The sequence below is a fragment of the Nyctereutes procyonoides genome, unplaced genomic scaffold, assembly GCF_905146905.1.
Source record: "Nyctereutes procyonoides isolate TBG_1078 unplaced genomic scaffold, NYPRO_anot_genome, whole genome shotgun sequence".
Lineage (NCBI taxonomy): Eukaryota > Metazoa > Chordata > Mammalia > Carnivora > Canidae > Nyctereutes > Nyctereutes procyonoides.
Genome location: NW_026575125.1, coordinates 86457483 through 86475476, shown reverse-complemented (window position 1 = coordinate 86475476; position 17994 = coordinate 86457483). Strand labels below are relative to the sequence as shown.

General features: G+C 41.4%; 1 protein-coding gene across 5 annotated transcripts in view; it reads right to left on the bottom strand.

The window, feature by feature from the left end:
• Nucleotides 1-17994, bottom strand: part of PLS3 (plastin 3) — a 90406-nt gene that overhangs the window by 51179 nt on the left and 21233 nt on the right. For 2 of the 5 annotated variants that reach the window (XM_055338298.1, XM_055338295.1), the window contains exon 1: nt 8865-8935. The exons of the other annotated variants lie outside the window; for them this stretch is intronic. The gene's annotated coding sequence lies outside the window, so the exon portion shown is untranslated. Of the gene's footprint in view, nt 1-8864; nt 8936-17994 lie in introns of those variants that run through there. 5 annotated transcript variants of the gene reach the window in all.

Genomic DNA, 17994 nt, shown 5'->3' with positions numbered 1-17994 from the left:
GGTAAAGGCATTCTAGGCACAGAGATGTGAAGAGAAGATTCTATTCTGGAGGCGGAGACACACAGGGTGGTTGGAGCACTCACTGTGCCTCGTGTTTAGGACCCACACAACGGGGAGCCGAAGGTCAGGATCCACTTTCGAAGGGCTACACTCAGAATCTGGACTTGACCCTCTGGCCAAGGGAGAAGGAAGCTCAGCGAGGAGGCTTTTAGTCAGGAAAGTCGCAGCGTCTTGTCTATACTGAACTTCCTGCTACATTAGCTCCCCTTTTCAGCTATCTCCCTGGCCAAATCAGGTTTCCCTTTCATGTTCTGCAGGTTTACAAATTTGAAACTGAAGCCTGGCCACAACACACACAGGGAGGGGTGAAGTAAACAAGCAGTCTGGATTCTTCCATCATGCCCCTGATCACTTCATGTCTGGCCTATTCCGAAAGCCTTTTAGCTGGTCTAGCTCCAGTCTTGTGTCCCTCCAATGTAATCTCTACCCTGCCAGCTCTCTGAAGAGATCTATGATCGATTCTGCAAAACACAAAATCCCACCTTTCACGCGTGACACTCAAGGCCCTACATGTTTCTGTATTGATACTTGTGTAAATTTCCAATGTCACTTCCCATCACATGCTTGGCACCCTTGACTCACACTCAAGAAAAAGTCCATTTCCCAAGCAGGCCACCGTTTCTTACCCCTCCCCCATTCCTTCTCTCCTGTGCTTTTGCTGTAGTGGAATGCCCTCCACACATCTCCTATCTGCTCTTCCTTTTTTTTTTTTTTAAGATTTTATTTATTTATTCATGAGAGACACAGAGAGGCAGAGACACAGGCTGAGGGAGAAGCAGGCTCCCCACAGGGAGCCCGATGTGGGACTTGATTCCTGGACCGGGAATCACGTGCTGAGCCAAAGGCAGCCGCTCAACCGCTGAGCCACCCAGGTGTCCCTCCTTTCTGCTCTTCAAACACATCTTTGAGGATGTCTCTTCAGATTGAACCCACCTGAGATGACAATCCTCTGCCCAGTACTGGCTGTGTTTTCTTCTATAACAGCCAGCGCAGGATTTTTTTCAGACAGCTTCAATTTTAAATACCTTGTTTTACTGTCAGAGCCTAGGTACCAATGTTTGAATGGGAAAATGCAGTCACAAGGATAGCATTTATAACAAAGCTCTTTGATGGAAGAGGCCATATCCCATTCATCTTCATACTCCCAGCCCTGATCACAGTGCCTACAGACTAGATAATAATAATAATTAAGATAATATAATAATATATTATTATAAGTTTATATTACAGTTGACATTTACAGAGGACTTATTATGTAGGTGCATTCTGCTAAACGCTTTATATGCATTATGAAAGTTACGTCTCCGAAGAAACTCTATAAACTGGGTGATACTGTTATTCTCATTTTACAAAAGAGCAAACGAGCTCAGAGAGGTTGAGTCACTTTCCCAAAGTCACACAGCTCTTGAGAGGTAGAGCCAGGTCTCAAACCTAGGTCTGCTTGCCATAAAGTGGTAAGCAGCAAAATGGTATTCTCAACCATTTTGCTATGCAGCCTACTGAATAACAGCTTTTTGAATGAATTTATTTCCCCAAAAAGACTATAATCTTATTAGAGTGAAGATACGGCTTACTTATCTCTGTATTCACCATGGCACTTAGAAAAATGCATAAACACAGTGCATTTTCTTTCTCTTTTTTTAGAGAGAGAGCATGCAAGTGGAGGGGGTGGGCAGAGGGAAAGGGAGAGAATTTCAAGTAGGCTACATGCCCAGCATGATCTCATGACCCTGATATCGTGACCTAAGCTGAAATCAAGGGTCAGACTCTTAACCGACTGAGCCACCCAGGTGCCTCCACAGCGCATTTTCAATAAATATCTTCTGAATAAAAATATGTCCCACAGCTAGTGCCCACGATCATCTTGATCATGCCTGTCCCCTTCTAGTAAGCTGTAATTGCTTATGTTTAAAAGAGCTTGTCCAGGGCAGCCTGGGTGGCTCAGCGGTTTAGCACTGCCTTCAGCCCAGGGCATGATCCTGGAGACCTGGGATCGAGTCCCACGTTGGGCTCCCTGTGTGGAGCCTGCTTCTCCCTCTGCCTGTGTCTCTCATGAATAAATAAATAAAATCTTTTTTAAAAAAATAAAAGAGCTTGTCTAATCTCTGCCTGATATTCAGGTCCTCTGAAATGGTCCTACCAGACATACCTCACCAGGTTTACATTTCAGCAACACTCAGTTAGCTTTTTGATCAAAACTATCCTCCTGAATGTGTCCTGTTAACTCCTACATCAGTACCTTTTGTTTTATCCTGCCCCTTCCTCTTTCCTTCTCTCCCAGTAAGGCTCCCTTCTGTCTCTACCTCTCACACTTAGAATGCCCTCATCACTTTCCTTCTCTCCCTATCCAAATCGTACTCACCCTTCCTAGTTTAGCAGAAGCCTCACCCTCTTCCAGAGCATGTTTCCCAGTGACTCTGCCCTCTGTAGCCCTTCCTCTTCAAATCCTATAGGCTTTCAAATCTTATAGCAAAATCTGGCAATTTCATTATAGCCTTCCTCCCTTAGTTACAAAAGTGCATATGAGGCCCATCTGGCTGGGACATCTGTCATCTTAGTTGATTCATTTCACCTGCCCCCTCCTCCATATAGCTCCTCCAACTTGCTTCGAGAATATTCTTCCCCAATAAAAGGGATTCCTTCTTTCGATAAAAGCACACAGATACTTGTGTGTGCTAACTACTTGCTCTGCTAGTCTCATTTCAAAGATTGTTTATATCTCAAGAACAGAGTCTTAACTCCATCTTCCTCTTCCATACTCCCACCATAATGATCCACTGTCGGATCCTGAGTAGAGGTGTGGCTCAAAAAAAAATATTTCAACTGACTGCAGGGTTTTGAGGGTAGTGAGGATTCCCAGCATGCTCAATATCCAACCACTACTGAAACCGTCTTAAGGAAGAAACCAGAGCCTAGGGTAGTTACATGATTTTACCCAAGATGCAAAGCTGCACCACAAGTGTAAAATTAGAAGAGTGTGCGTGAGTGAAGTTAACGAAATACTCTTACTGTAAAAGCAAAAACAAAGAGGCTACACACTGCTTTTGGAAAGAAGGCTCATGCCCTTATAGTGGCTACCCAAGATCACCGAAAGTTTCTTAACAAATGTGACCATGGTACTGAAAAATATGCAGTTACCAGAAAACGTAGACAACGACTCCCTAGCCAATACTAACTTGTTTTCGTTAAAGGGTAACTTTGAATTCAATTCAACTTGAATTGAAATCACTAAAACCTATTATGGAAACATACAGAATATAGGATACAGGTTCAGTAAACACTATATACTATGGAATTCTACAAGTTCTTTCTTCAAAACATTCATGTTAAATGGGTACCAACAATAAAACACACCATACTTTTAAGAAGTAAGGACACCGGGGATCCCTGGGTGGCACAGCGGTTTAGCGCCTGCCTTTGGCCCAGGGCGTGATCCTGGAGACCCGGGATCGAATCCCATGTCGGGCTCCCGGTGCATGGAGCCTGCTTCTCTCTCTGCCTCTCTCTCTCTCTCTCTCTGTGACTATCATAAATAAATAAAAAAATTTAAAAAAAAAAAAGAAGTAAGGACACCAATGCTTACCTTTCTTGTGGCCCATTCATTCCTCTATAAGATAGGCTCATGCTTCACTGGATTTAATATGACTACATTTCACCCTCTTAAATGCTAAGTACTGTGAACAACCATTCCCACTGTATCAGTGCTAATAACTTAGTACAAACATAACCAAAGACTCAAGTATCTATGGGATTTACTTCTTATTTTAAGGATCTTTTTTTTATTTTATTTTTTTTAAGGATCTTTTTTTATATGTAAGTCATCACTACGGCACCCATAGTCGGTTTCTTTGTTTCGTGTGATTTGTTCTTAAACTGAACAATTGATTTTTCTCAAGGGGCAAGCAGTTTGGAGTTTTGTGTGCTTTCTTTTAGAAAATTTCAGCAGAGAGGCGCCACGGTAGTTCAGTCGGTTAAGCATCTACCTGCAGCTCAGGTCATGATCCGATCTGGGGGTTTGTGGATTGAGCCCCACATCTCCAGGCTCCCTGATCAGCAGGGAGTCTGCTTCACTTTTTCCCTCTGCACCCCCCCCACCTCCTCCCCACACTTCTACTTTTTCTCTCTCAAATAAATTTTTTTTAAAGATTTTATTTATTTATTCATGACAGACACACAGAGAGAGGCAGAGATACAGGCAGAGGGAGAAGCAGGCTCCATGCAGGGAGCCCAACATGGGACTCGATCCTGGGTCTCCAGGATCAGGTCCTGGGCTGAAGGCAGCGCTAAACTGCTGAGCCACCTGGGCTGCCCCAAAATCCTCTTTAAAGAAAATTTCGGTGGAATCTTGGTATAGGAATAATGAATTGTGAGAGCTTAAGTGGTTACGTGCATCTTTCTCAGTTTAATGATTTGTTGCTCTGAAAGTCAAAACAAGGGAGTTGAACTCTAAATGCCCTCCCACGTCACAGGGTCCTAGTCCTGAGAGTTTGGGAAAGGTCAGAGCAGAAAGAAAGTGGTGACAGATTTTACTGTCGATTGTCCCAGCACCTCAGCATTATGACAAATTGCTTCCGATAGCCAATGTGGAGAGCAAAGTTCTACAAAAGCAACATTCAACACGTACAGCATACTTGATTCAGTGAGGTTGTCAGGCCTAGATCTGCTGCTAATTCTACTTGATATTTCTGCCACAAACTGGTAAAACTGAACAGAGGACACGGCTAGATGACCCCAAATAAAACTGACAGCATTTTCCCATGAGGCAGTGTTGTAGATGGTATTAGGTCATACAGGATTGAGGACTCCAGACTAAAGCAACTGGCTGATGGAACATAAATCTGGCTACATTTAGAAACTATGCTTCTATAATTCATTTAGATTAAAATAACATGAACACAACAATATATTACTTCGGGTAACACAGATCATTTCAGGAACATTCGTGAAGTGACCTGAAAAACCTTACCTACTACTTCCATGACACAACGGGTTTCAAACTCCAAATCAATGGAGAAATGAACTTTAGAAGGCTCATCAGTGACCAGAGGCTAACTCTACCCCACCCCACATAGTGGCCCACCTACAAGTGCAACTTTGCCTTGGATGTATCCTTGAATGTTTAAGGAAACTTAAACATTAGCTTACTATTTAATGTGAGGAAGAGATTGCTATCTCCTGCAGGTATGCTGCTCCAACAACCCTTGAGATGTAGGAGAGAAGTATAAAGGCTTTATTAAGAAGTGCAAGGAAGTCGTCAGGCTCCCGGCATGGAGCCTGCTTCTCCCTCCTCCTTTGTCTCTGCCTCTCTCTCTCTCTATGTCTATCATAAATAAATAAATAAAATCTTTAAAAAAAATTAAAAAAAAAAAGAAGTGCAAGGAAGTAGAGATGGCTGTTACTTGCGAGGTCATGCATGGCAACTGCACAGAGTTAATTAAACTAAGCTATGTTAGCCCTCTTCTGATTTCTCTAGTACCTACAAATAATTAAGCCATCTCAAATTCTCTTGATTGCATTGTTTTAAAGATTCTATTTATTGGGGCACCTGGGTGGCTCGGGAGTTGAGCATCCAGCTCATGTTGTGATCCCAGGGATGGGGGTCCTGGGATCGAGTCCTGCACTGGGCTCCCTGGGAAGAGCCTGCTTCTCTGTTTCTGCCTCTCTCTGTTATCTGTCATGAATAAATAAACAAAATCTTAAAAAAAAAAAGATTCTATTTATTTAGAGTGCACACGTGTGAGGCGGGGGTGGGGCAGAGGGAGGAGAGATTCCCCACTGAGCAGGGGGTGGGGGGTTCCATTCCAAGACTCCAGAATGACCTGAACTAAGTAGAAGGCAGACTATACTAAACCCACTGAGCCACCCAGGAACCTCTTCTTTCCATCGTTTTAAAAGAGATGCACCACAGAGCCCTAGTTGCTAACCACTAACTCCCCCACCCCAATTCCTGTAGCCCCGTCCCCTCTCACTATAGGATGACCACCTACTTCTCTTTTTCTTCCACCAGTCTGGGAGCTCCTTGAAAGCAAAGCTGGTATCTTATTTGACTTTGTATCTTGGCTCATAATAAGCCCCTACTAAAAAATGTGTGTTGAATAAATGAACTCCGATTGAGGCAAGAAGGGAAAGCGAGCATACTTAAACATAAAGCAGGCTAAATAGTTGTCTCCTTGGTTTTAAAAATGCATAATCTATTAGAGAAAGCTGTGAACAAAATAGTCAAGACAAAATAATGTTCCCATATTCTTCACATGCAATTGGCCTATTAGCATGCTTTAGCTATTTACTCTTGTTTACTGCTTCAAGATACTACAAAACTACTCAAGATGTTTGCAGCCTGTCCTTTGAATTTAGCTGGAAGTCAAACAGAAAGGTTTTTCTCTTTTTTTCCAGGAACAGTTTTTACTTGCTACAATTTTGACAACCAAGCAGCACATTTCACCTTTCTAATAATACATACCAGGTACCAATCATGTTTTGACAAATCCATAAGTCATAGGTAAAAGTAATGTTTGGAAATAAACGTAAATAATGCTATATTTGAATGTTCTATTATGAAAATTTTCCATATACGCAAAAGGGAAAATAGTACAATAAACACTCATAACCCCCCCACCCAGACTGTACATTGATCAGGATTTCCCCGCACCCTGCTTCACCCCTTCTCCTCTTCCCCTCCCGCCCCCTTCCCTTTTCTATCTCTTTCTCTCTTGAATTATTTTAAAGCAAACCCCAGACATCTCATGGTTTTGCCCTACATAGCTCTCTTAAGAAATGCGTTCATTTTCTGGAAATACCTCTAATCTATTCTAGAATCCGGCATAAGCTAGATTCTAATTGATCTTTTTTTTTTTCAAGTACCAATATCTATGAGTCACTTAAACCCTAAAGGGTGCCCAATCCTGTGTCATTTCCTGGAGGAATATCAAATACTTCCATTTAAAGTAAATGTTTCTTCTTTTTGTACTTAATAAAAAAAGAGAGAGAGATAAGACCTTAAAGTAGTGGCTATTTAAAAATAAGTTGGTTACTTTTCCAATAATGGAAACATTCAATTCAATCTAGTCAGATTGAAGACATTCTTTACATTCTTACCAGTCAAGAGTTTACAGATATTTAAGGTATGTCCTCATCATATTCTAAAAGCCCCTCTTGATGTGATGAAGAATACTATAACAAAGCCAAAGATCAAACAACAAAGTAGCCCCTCTCTTCCTCCCACCTTTACAAAGCTAAGCTTGTATTAATTCCTTGGACTGAATCAGCACCCTCTTGGGGTACCTAGGTGGCTAAGTGGCTGAGCATCTGCCTTCAGCGCAAGTCCTGATCCCGGGGTCCTGGGATCGAGTACCCCCATCGGGTTCACCACAGGAAGCGTGCTTCTCTCTCTGCCTATGTCTCTGCTTCTATGTGTCCTCTCATGAATAAATAAAATCTTTAAAAAAAAAACAGCACATTCTCCTTTGCAAAAATCTAAGCTTGTCTATATTGCCTAAGTGAACACTGACACTTTCTTCAGATATCTGAGTAATTCATGAAAAAATACATTTGCTGCTAATGAAATTAATTAAGCTTCACATCCGAGGGGCATTTCCATTGTCCTTTCTTTTTTAAAATATATTTTATTTATTTATTCATGAGAGACACACAGAGAGAAACAGAGGCAGAGACACAGGCAGAGGGAGAAGCAAGCTCCATGCAGGGAGCCCGACGTGGGACTCGATCCCGGGTCTCCAGGATCACACCCTGGGCTGAAGGCGGTGCTAAACCGCTGAGCCACCCGGGCTGCCCTCCATTGTCCTTTCCTATGAAAATTAACATGGAAGTCAAGGACAACCTTCAGGGGCTTCTGTGCGTACACACACACACACATATATATACACACAAACACACATTATCACAAGGCAAGTTCAGACTAGTTACCATGCTTCAATTCAAACCAAAATATTATGATGTACAATTCAGAAGTCACTAGAGATACAATTTTAGCTTAGGCTTTGAGCTACGCTGAAAAACTGAAAACGTACTCAAAGTGCCTCCCACAGTGTTGCATACCCTGCTTATATGTTCTGAGATATAGTACTTGTTAACGGAGAAACACTTCTTACTTCATACACATATCAGAGGCAGATAGCTAGCTCTGCTGGAAAAAGGAGAAATATATGATAACCAATGGGTGGAAATCCCGGAGGACTTTTTGTGGGCATTGGAATGCACTATCACCACTGCATTACAATAACAGCACCAAAATTTCATCACCAATGATTTTCATGTATCTTGTAAAATATAAATAGTAACACAACATTTGTCATAAGTCATTTTATATGAGAAGAATACTGGCCTAATCATAACCTATTCTATCATGACAGCTACCTCATCTTTTCCAGAATTTTGAAAAACCATTTATGGATCAAAGGCATCAAATGCATTTGAAATTCCACTCCCCTCCACCCTGACAAGATATAAAGTAATAGCTTCTGTCATTTAAACCTCTGGGCCTCTCACTTGATAGATACAGGTATATAATTAAGATTTCAAAACCAATTTTTAGAAAGTACAAAGTTCCTAGAATATCCCTCAAATAATAAAAAGGTAGAATATAAAGACAAAATTTTAAATTCTAAAACTTCAAAACTTTTCTCTCATATTTGGTTCTCTTTGAATAAGCAAGGTTTAGAATGCATCTCCAAATGTTTAACCACCCAAACACACAGTAAGAATTTCAAGGTTTTTAAATGAATTTCTGCTTAAATATTCAATCACCTAGAAGTTAGAGCCTAACAAAATAATATTAAAATAGTTACCCTTCTGCGACGAGAGCAAACCTGTTTCTTTCTCTCTCCCAGCACTAATAGAAGGAACCTCCCACGCCCAGAAAGCCAATCTGGAAACCCAACATTCTTCTTACAATTGCAACTTTAGAAAGCAAGTCATAACACTTCCTGCTAGAAAAAGAGAACACCCTGACAAAGGAATGATACAATACTTACGAATCCTCTTCCTGACAGCCTTACGTTATTTTGCCAAATATTAATAAATTCTAATTTTACAAGATTTAGTGAAAAGTTAATTTTTAAAAATTCCGGCTCCACTGAAATCCTGCGAGAGACCACAAGGGAATTTAAAAGTTGGTTCAGGTCAAATAGCTACAACCCACATACCTATTTAGAGCTTGAACATTAGCCAAGTAACCTGCTTATTTTAGAACACATGGAACCAGCTTCTCCCAAGTGCCCAAGTCACTTGTCCATAGGAAAGTACATTACTTAGAAAGGCAAATAAAGTGTCTCAGACCACTTACGTTCTCTATTGTTCATTTCGATTTATACCTATTCATACATTTATGCTCCCTATGCTAGGCGTTATGTAGCATTTACCGCTGAGGATCTAGGTCTTGTTCTCTTTTGAAAATGTCAGCTGTTAAGTGTGGGAATTATATTTTCTACAGGCACAGCGCATAGGAACTAAGCCAATACTTGGCTGAACGGAATAATCTTCTACTCAGAGGCAGTATCGCAGAGTAGTTCAGGGCTGTGGGAGTCCTTGGGCGAGTTGCCTCAGTTCCTGCGCCTCTACATAAATTGAAATCATATCCCGGCCCATGGCAGGCGTTAGATACACGATCACTGGAATTCTTCCTATTGAAATTTGCTTTTAAACCAATCAAGCAATTCTAATCAGTCAATTGCTAAATGAAGCAACTGGTTCTCTGTGGGGTGCCTTTTAGGGGAGAGAACAGAAAATTCATAGAGGTACTGTGCTAGGCTTAAGCGACCACTTCTTTAGATTTTATTTATTTGACAAAGAGAACACAAGTGGGTGGAGGGATAGAGAGAGAGGGAGAGGGAGAAGCAGACTCCCCGCTGAGTAGGGAGCCCCATGCGGGGGGGGGGGGGGGGGCTTGATCCCAGGACACTGAGATCATGACCCGAGCCAAAGGCAGGCGCTTAACCAACTGAGCCACCCAGGCGCACCTTAAGAGATCATTTCCAATACTGACATGGGGCAAATCGATCATTTGAAAGGAAATGGAGCATGGTGCAAGCATTAGGGTCTTAGGAGTCTGCCAGACTTGAATTGTTTGACTTCAAACTACTTAGCTTCTGAGCCCTAGGTTTGTATCTGTAAAATCGAGCTAACTCCACATACTTCACAGGGTTACTATAATGATTAAAGGAGATGACAGAAATACATAAGAGTGGCTCCAGCAAGGTGCTAAGCGGCAGACCTTATTATAATCTTTCTGGGATACAACATGCATACTACCATCTGCCCTATCTACCTAATATGAATGAAAGTGAGAGAAGAATAGCCAAACTATGGAAGGAGCCTCGGTGTCCATCGAAAGATGAATGGATAAAGAAGATGTGGTCTATGTATACAATGGAATATTACTCAGCCATTAGAAATGACAAATACCCACCATTTGCTTCAACGTGGATGGAACTGGAGGGCATTATGCTGAGTGAAGTCAATCGGAGAAGCACAAACATTATGTGCTCTCATTCATTCGGGGAATATAAATAATAGTGAAAGGGAATATAAGGGAAGGGAGAAGAAATGTGTGGGAAATATCAGAAAGGGAGACAGAACATAAAGACTCCTAACTCTGGGAAACGAACTAGGGGTGGTGGAAGGGGAGGAGGGCGGGGGGTGGGGATGAATGGGTGACGGGCACTGAGGGGGGCACTCGACGGGATGAGCACTGGGTGTTATTCTGTATGTTGGTAAATTGAACACCAATAAAAAATAAATTTATTAAAAAAAAAAGAAAGTGAGAGAAAAACTCCAGTCCTTTATAAATAATAGAAAGCAAACCAAGGCATGTTCGGACAACATATTGAATTCTTAAAATAAGGTGGTAACTCTTACTGCACTCGCTTGTAAAAGGGTTCAGGATGGTCCACGTCATGAGGCAGAGTGTTCTCCTGTCCTCATCACTAACCACCATTAGTATACTCTGCATAACATTTTGTCTCCTTAATGGAAGTACTTTATTTCATTAATCACAAAAACTGCATGAAATATCAAAAGGCAACAAATCCGGAACAGAAGGAATATAGCGGCAGGAGCCAGACGATGTGTTTTTCCATCTGTCTCTGTTGCTGACTCACTCTGTGAAGCCCCTTCAACTTTCCAGAGTCTCAATATCACCGTTTGTAAAAATAAGTACAGCACTATCTGCCTGTGGCCTGCCAGGGAATATATGACAGTAAGTACTTTCCGAACACTTTAAGCTAACTGGAAAGGAGATACTCGTATAAGTTATCGTGCATCATACAGATGGGAGGAAATGAGGGTGCAATCGCCTCAGTAAGATGACAGGATCACTGTTAGACCAGAAATGTGGGCTTTTGGGGCACCTGGGTGGTTCAGTGGTTGAGCTTCTCCCTTTGGCTCAGGTCATGATCCTGGGGTCCTGGGATCGAGTCCTGCATCGGGCTCCCCCATAGGGAGCCTGCTTCTCCCCCTTTCTGTGTTTCTCATGAATAAATAAAATCTTAAAAAAGGAAAAAAGTGTTGGGTTTTCCCAGCCTTACCTTTTCTGCACCATCCTTGTCACTTCCAACCACTTAGAAGGGTCTGCCTCAAGTGCTATTAATCTCTTCAATAATAATGGTACCTGGAATCAGCTTCTCTTGACCTTCCCTTCAGAAGCCATTGGATGGAGCGCATCTCCTTGCTAGCTTCGTGAACTCCAAGACTAATCTTTGATCACAGGGAAATCCCATCAACAGCTGGTCTTTTTTTTTTTTTTTTTAAGATTTTATTCATTTATTCATGAGAGACATAGAGAGAGGCAGAGACACAGGCAGGGAAGAAGCAGAAATCCACGCTGGGAGCCCGATGTGGGACTCGATCTCAGGACTCCAGGATCATGCCCTGGGCTGAAGGCGAGGCTCAACCGAAGGCAGACGCTCCCAGGCGCCCCTGGTCATTGGTTTTAAAGTCCATTTACAAAAAAAAAATAAAAAAAAATAAAATAAAATAAAATAAAATAAAATAAAAAACAACAAAAAAAATAAAGTCCATTTACAATAGAACTTTGTAAACTGCAAAAACTCGTAAGGTTGTGAAAGTGCCAGGAATAGATGGCTACTCCCTTCAAAAATGCACATCTTCTCCTTAGGAGATATGAGGCCATTTTCTAAAAGACTGCTCTAGCGCATCAGTCGTTGAACCAGTTTTAGTCTGCGGCCCATTTTGTAACCTACATGTATCCTCATCTGAGGATGTGTGGGTGTGCAGGTTGCTGCGAGCGCCTGTGTGTGACGCCGCGTGGGAACAGAACCTGCTTTTACTGTGGGTAGTGAAAGTTGGTGTGGGAATAGGACATGGTGGCAGGAGTTGTGGAAGACAGGTCACGTCTTTTCTCAGCAGGTCACAGGATGAAAACCTACTCTGCTGCTGTATTCCAAAATTCATCATGATGAATGTTCAGGTGGTACAAATCTGTAAAGTAAAAATTCACACACACGCACCTCTGAACACACACACACACACACACACACACACACACACACACACACACACCCCTAAGAGTGGAAAGGAAGGAAAGAGGCACACCCGAAGTTTCCTGAGAGTTTCACCAACGTATCAGGGTGACTCTCATTGAAACACTGTGCTCCCCACCGCACCCATACCGAGTATATTCTTTCCATGTGTGACATATACACCAGGGCCCCTCCCACTGTGCTTAATGACACACCTCGGTAACACTGACCTATTGTCCTCTAATGAAACAGGATTTTACCCACCTGCGTGACTTATAAAGCAAACAAATAACTCCCACAGTGAGTGAAGCATCACAGCAAGGGGATCGTCCAGAAATTAACATATAGGAAACTGCTACTGTCTTTTGGACTAGATTTCAAAGTTTAGAATATTTATACCAGGAGTAGTAGTAGGTGCATGGTCTTCCTGCAGCATGGATATGTCCGTTTTAACAATCAAGCGTGTCTGGTTTATGTTATCATTCTTTTCATATTTGAGGCGGAAATAACCCACAAATATATCTTAATTCCAAGGGATGTCTCCTCAATAGTAAGGATTTATTAGCTCAGTGTTTGTGTAACAAAGTAATCAGAATCTTAAAATAGAATGTCCTATTATACATTAAATTATATACCTTGTCCTAATGCACTAAAACAAAAGGTTGACATAAATAGAAGGTAGTTTGAAGCATTCGAGTCTTCCAGAAATAGTTGAACTACAGACAGGGCAAAGAACAGATTTAAAAGACAGCTGTCGTGACTACAGTTAATACTGAATTGTGTATTTGAAGTTTGCTAAGAGTAAATCCTAAAAGTTCTCATCATTAGAAATGAGGTGTTGGAGGTTAACTAGTCTTTTTATGGTGATCGGTTTACAATATATACATATATCGAGTCATTATGTGGTACCCCTGAAACTAATGCAATGTTAATGTCAATTACATCTCAATAACACTGGGGGAAAAAAGCCATCTGTGTTCTGTTCACAGCTAGTAAAACCATACGGAACAACTCAGATCCTCTACACTTTTCTATCCTGAAGGTCTCTCATTCAAAAAAAGGAAAGAGGAAAAAGGAAAGGACTAGAAACAAGAAAAATTCAACTCAGCAATTCCTCAATTTTTGGCCTCAGGACCTGAAGACACCAAAGAGCTTTTTGATATGAGGGTAGATCTACGAATGCATTTATCATGTTAGAAACTACAACTGGAGGGATCCCTGGGTGGCGCAGTGGTTTGGCGCCTGCCTTTGGCCCAGGGCGCGATCCTGGAGACCCAGGATCGAATCCCACATTGGGCTCCCGGTGCATGGAGCCTGCTTCTCCCTCTGCCTGTGTCTCTGCCTCTCTCTCTCTCTCTCTCTCTCTCTCTCTGTAGCTATCATAAATAAATAAAAATTAAAAAAAATTTAAAAAAAACTACAACTGGGAAAATTTTAAGGCATTTATTTAAAGTAACAATAAACCATTACATGCTAACATAAGTAACATTTTTAATGAAAATCACTAAATTTTCCCCAAAAAATGGGCAGTGTATTGTTTATATTTTTACAAACAGCTTTATCATGTAACTTAATAGAAAGACAGGTGGATTTTCATGTCTGCCTCTGCATTCAATGTTGTTTTAGGTTCAAGCGTATTCAGAAAATATGGCCTTGCACAGATACACTGTTGAAAGAAGTATTTTAAGAGCCCTTTCAGATAATTATGGATATTCTTCCTTATAATGCTACAGCAAAACTTGAGAATTGGTAGCTTCTTAAATGTTGGTTGCAGTGTGGAATTTGGTATCATACAGATGAATTTTTCCTACCCTGTTACATTAAAACTCCCTGGACTACCTTGCACATCAAATGTAACAATCAAGCATTGGTCCCCTGGAACAATATTGTTTGACTAATACAGATCTTCCAAATGTTGTCCCACTTCATTTTACAATATCTAACAAATCACTTTTTAAAAAAAGATTTTATTTATTCATGAGACACACACAGAGAGAGGCAGAGACATAGGCAGAGGGAGAAGCAGGCTCCCGGTGGGATCCCGCCCTGAACTGAAGGCAGAGGCTCAACCACTGAGCCACCTAGGCGTCCCTAACAAATCACTTTCACTAAAAACACCACCAATCTCAGAAAAATCTAAGTATTGACACTTAATGGCTGATGCAAGTTTTCAAGATTTTGAATTTTTGCCTGAAAGCTCGAATTTTATCATTGGCATCAAATACTCTCAGTGGTTGCCTTGTAGTAACAGGAACACTTGGTTCATTTTTAGAAGTTTTTAAGTAATCTCTACATCCAACATGGGTTTGAACTCACGACATCAAAAGATCAAGAGTCACATGTTCTGACCGAGCCAGTGAGGCTCACTTGGTTCATTTTTTTTTTTTTTTTTTATGATAGGCACACAGTGAGAGAGAGAGGCAGAGACACAGGCAGAGGGAGAAGCAGGCTTCATGCACCGGGAGTCCGACGTGGGATTCGATCCCTAGTCTCCAGGATCGCGCCTTGGGCCAAAGGCAGGCGCCAAACCACTGCACCACCCAGGGATCCCACTTGGTTCATTTTTTTTTTTTTTAATTTTTTTTTAATTTATTTATGATAGTCACAGAGAGAGAGAGAGAGAGAGAGGCAGAGACACAGGCAGAGAGAGAAGCAGGCTCCATGCACCGGGAGCCCGACGTGGGATTCGATCCCGGGTCTCCAGGATCGCGCCCTGGGCCAAAGGCAGGCGCCAAACCGCTGCGCCACCCAGGGATCCCCCACTTGGTTCATTTTTGATGATATATCTCCCAAATACTCAGGTCTGGATAATCAGTTAACATGCCATTCAATCTTTGAAGTAAAGACAGTTTTTTTTCTTTTTTTTCAAGATTTTATCTATTTATTCATAGAGACATACAGAGAGAAAGAGAGAGAGAGAGAGAGAGAGAGAGAGAGAGAGAGGCAGGCAGAGACACAGGCAGAGGGAGAGAGAGAAGCAGGCTCCACACAGAGAGCCTGATGCGGGACTCGATTCAGGGTCTCCAGGATCACGCCCCAGGCTGCAGGCGGCACTAAGCTGCACCACCGGGGCTGCCCTAAAGACAGTTTTCCATTTTTAAAAAATGCGGCTAATTTAGCTTGCAACTCAAACAACTGCACATGTACTTTTCCTCAGAATAACCCGTGTACATGTATATACAGTAGAAAAGCTTTATGTATGTTTCCCATCTCATCATATAGAATATTAAAAGATGTATGCCCAAGACTTCAGACTTAATAAAATTAATTTTTCCTGCTTCATTAAGGACACTCATAAATGAAATGCATGTTGTAGGTTTTTATCTAACTGTAAGGGTATGCGGCATTACATACAATGACTACTAATACAGGGTGGTGGTGCTGCTGCTTTTCTTCTTGCTAAGAAGCACCACTAGTTTTACTACCATTGCTTTGGTACCACTGGTACAAATGTCAACACAGATAAAAAAGCAAATAACATCCTAGTGTCAGTATCCAAGTCATTTTGATCCCCAAAGGCTTATAGGTCAACACTTTTTTTGATAACTGGTGCTTTATTTATTAACGTTTATCATGGAGTCCTCGAATTTCAGAGAGATAAAACACATAAGGTATGTAGGTTTGGTTTTGTTTCTTTTTTAAAAAAAAAAAGATTTATTTATTTATTTATTTATTTATTTATCTATTTATTTATTTATTTATTTATTTATTATTTAGAGAGCATGAGTAGGAGGAGCAAGCAGAGAGAGAGAGAGGGAGAGAGAATTTGAAGCAGACTCCGTGCAGAGCATGGAGCCCAACGCGGGGCTCCATCTTACAACCCTGAGATCACAACCTGAGCTGAAACCAAAAGTCAGACTCTCAACTGACTGTGCCACCCCAGGTGCCCCAGGAATGTAGGTTTTGACAAGAAATTTCAAAACAGAATACAATTACCAGAATTGCATAGGTAGGTTTTCATGGGAGTTCTGTGGCTATTGAATTATGAAAAGAAAAATTAATGCATTGATATCAATTCTGAGAGGACCATTATACAGCTTATCCATTCCAAGGCACATTTTGCAGAATCAGGTTCATGTCTGAAAGACAAATTTATGATAGTGTAGTTCAGAAACTTTTAATAAATTTTTTAAAAGATTAATGGCAGGGACACCTGGGTGGCTCAGCGGTTTAGCACCTGCCTTTGGCCCAGGGCATGATCCTGGAGACCCGGGATTGAGTCCCACATCGGGCTCCCTACATGGAGCCTGCTTCTCCCTCTGCCTGTGTCTCTGCCTCTCTGTCTCTCATGAATAAATAAAATCTTTTTAAAAAATAAAAAGATTAATGGCAATATATTTGTTAAAAACTGTTTCAAAATATCCAGCTCATGGGTAGCAAATCAGATTAACAGTGTTTGTCAGATATAAACTAAAATAGGAAGGGTTTTAAAGTTAAAAAAGTCTGTGGGAAGTGCAGACATTATTACTATTTTAAAATATTAAAAACTAGGGGCACCTGGCTGGCTCAGTCAGTGGAGCATGTGACTCTTGATCTCAAGATCGTGAGTTCAAGCCCCACAATGGGCCTAGAGTTTACTTAAAAAAAAATACAAATAAAAAAATAAAATATTAAAAACTAAGTGTGGGGACACTTGAGTGGCTCAGTGATTGAGTGTCTGCCTTCAGCTCAGGGCATGATCCCAGAGTCCTGGGATTGAGTACTATTATTGGGCTCCCTCCGGGAAGTCTGCCTATGTCTCTGCTGGTCTGTGTCTCTCATGAATAAAATCTTGAAAAAAACCAAAGACAACTAGGTGTGCTATGGGGCACCAGGTGGCTCAGTCCGTTAAGTTTCAACTCTTGATTTCAGCTCAGGTTGTGACCTCATGGGTGGTGATCAAGCCCCCATGCTAGCTCCAGGCTCAAAGGGAAGTCTACTTGAGGATTCATGCTCTCCTTCTGTCTCTCCCCTCACTCGCATGCGTGCATACTGCCTCTCTTTAAAATAAATTAATAAAAACAAAAACTGGGTGTGCTATAGTACTTATGGGTAATATACGGCATATTTTAAAGCAAATCCCAAACAACAAATAAAAAGGGGAGAAAAAAGATAAAATAAGAACATCAAATATTGGGGCAGCCTGGGTGGCTCAGCGGTTTAGTGCCACCTTTGGTCCAGGGTGTGATCCTGGAGGCCTGGGATTGAGTCCCACGCTGGGCTCGCTGCATGGAGCCTGCTTCTCCCTCTGCTTGTGTCTCTGCCTCTCTTGTCTCTCATGAATGAATAAATTAAAAAAAAATTACTATAAAAAAAAGAACATCAAATATTGATAATTGTTGAAGCCGGGGGGGGGGGTTCACTATCCTATTTTACTTCATATGTTTGAGAATTTCCATGAAAATAAGTTTTAAAAAATTCCATGTGCTTATAAGAGAGTATTTAGTACACTGGCAAGCAA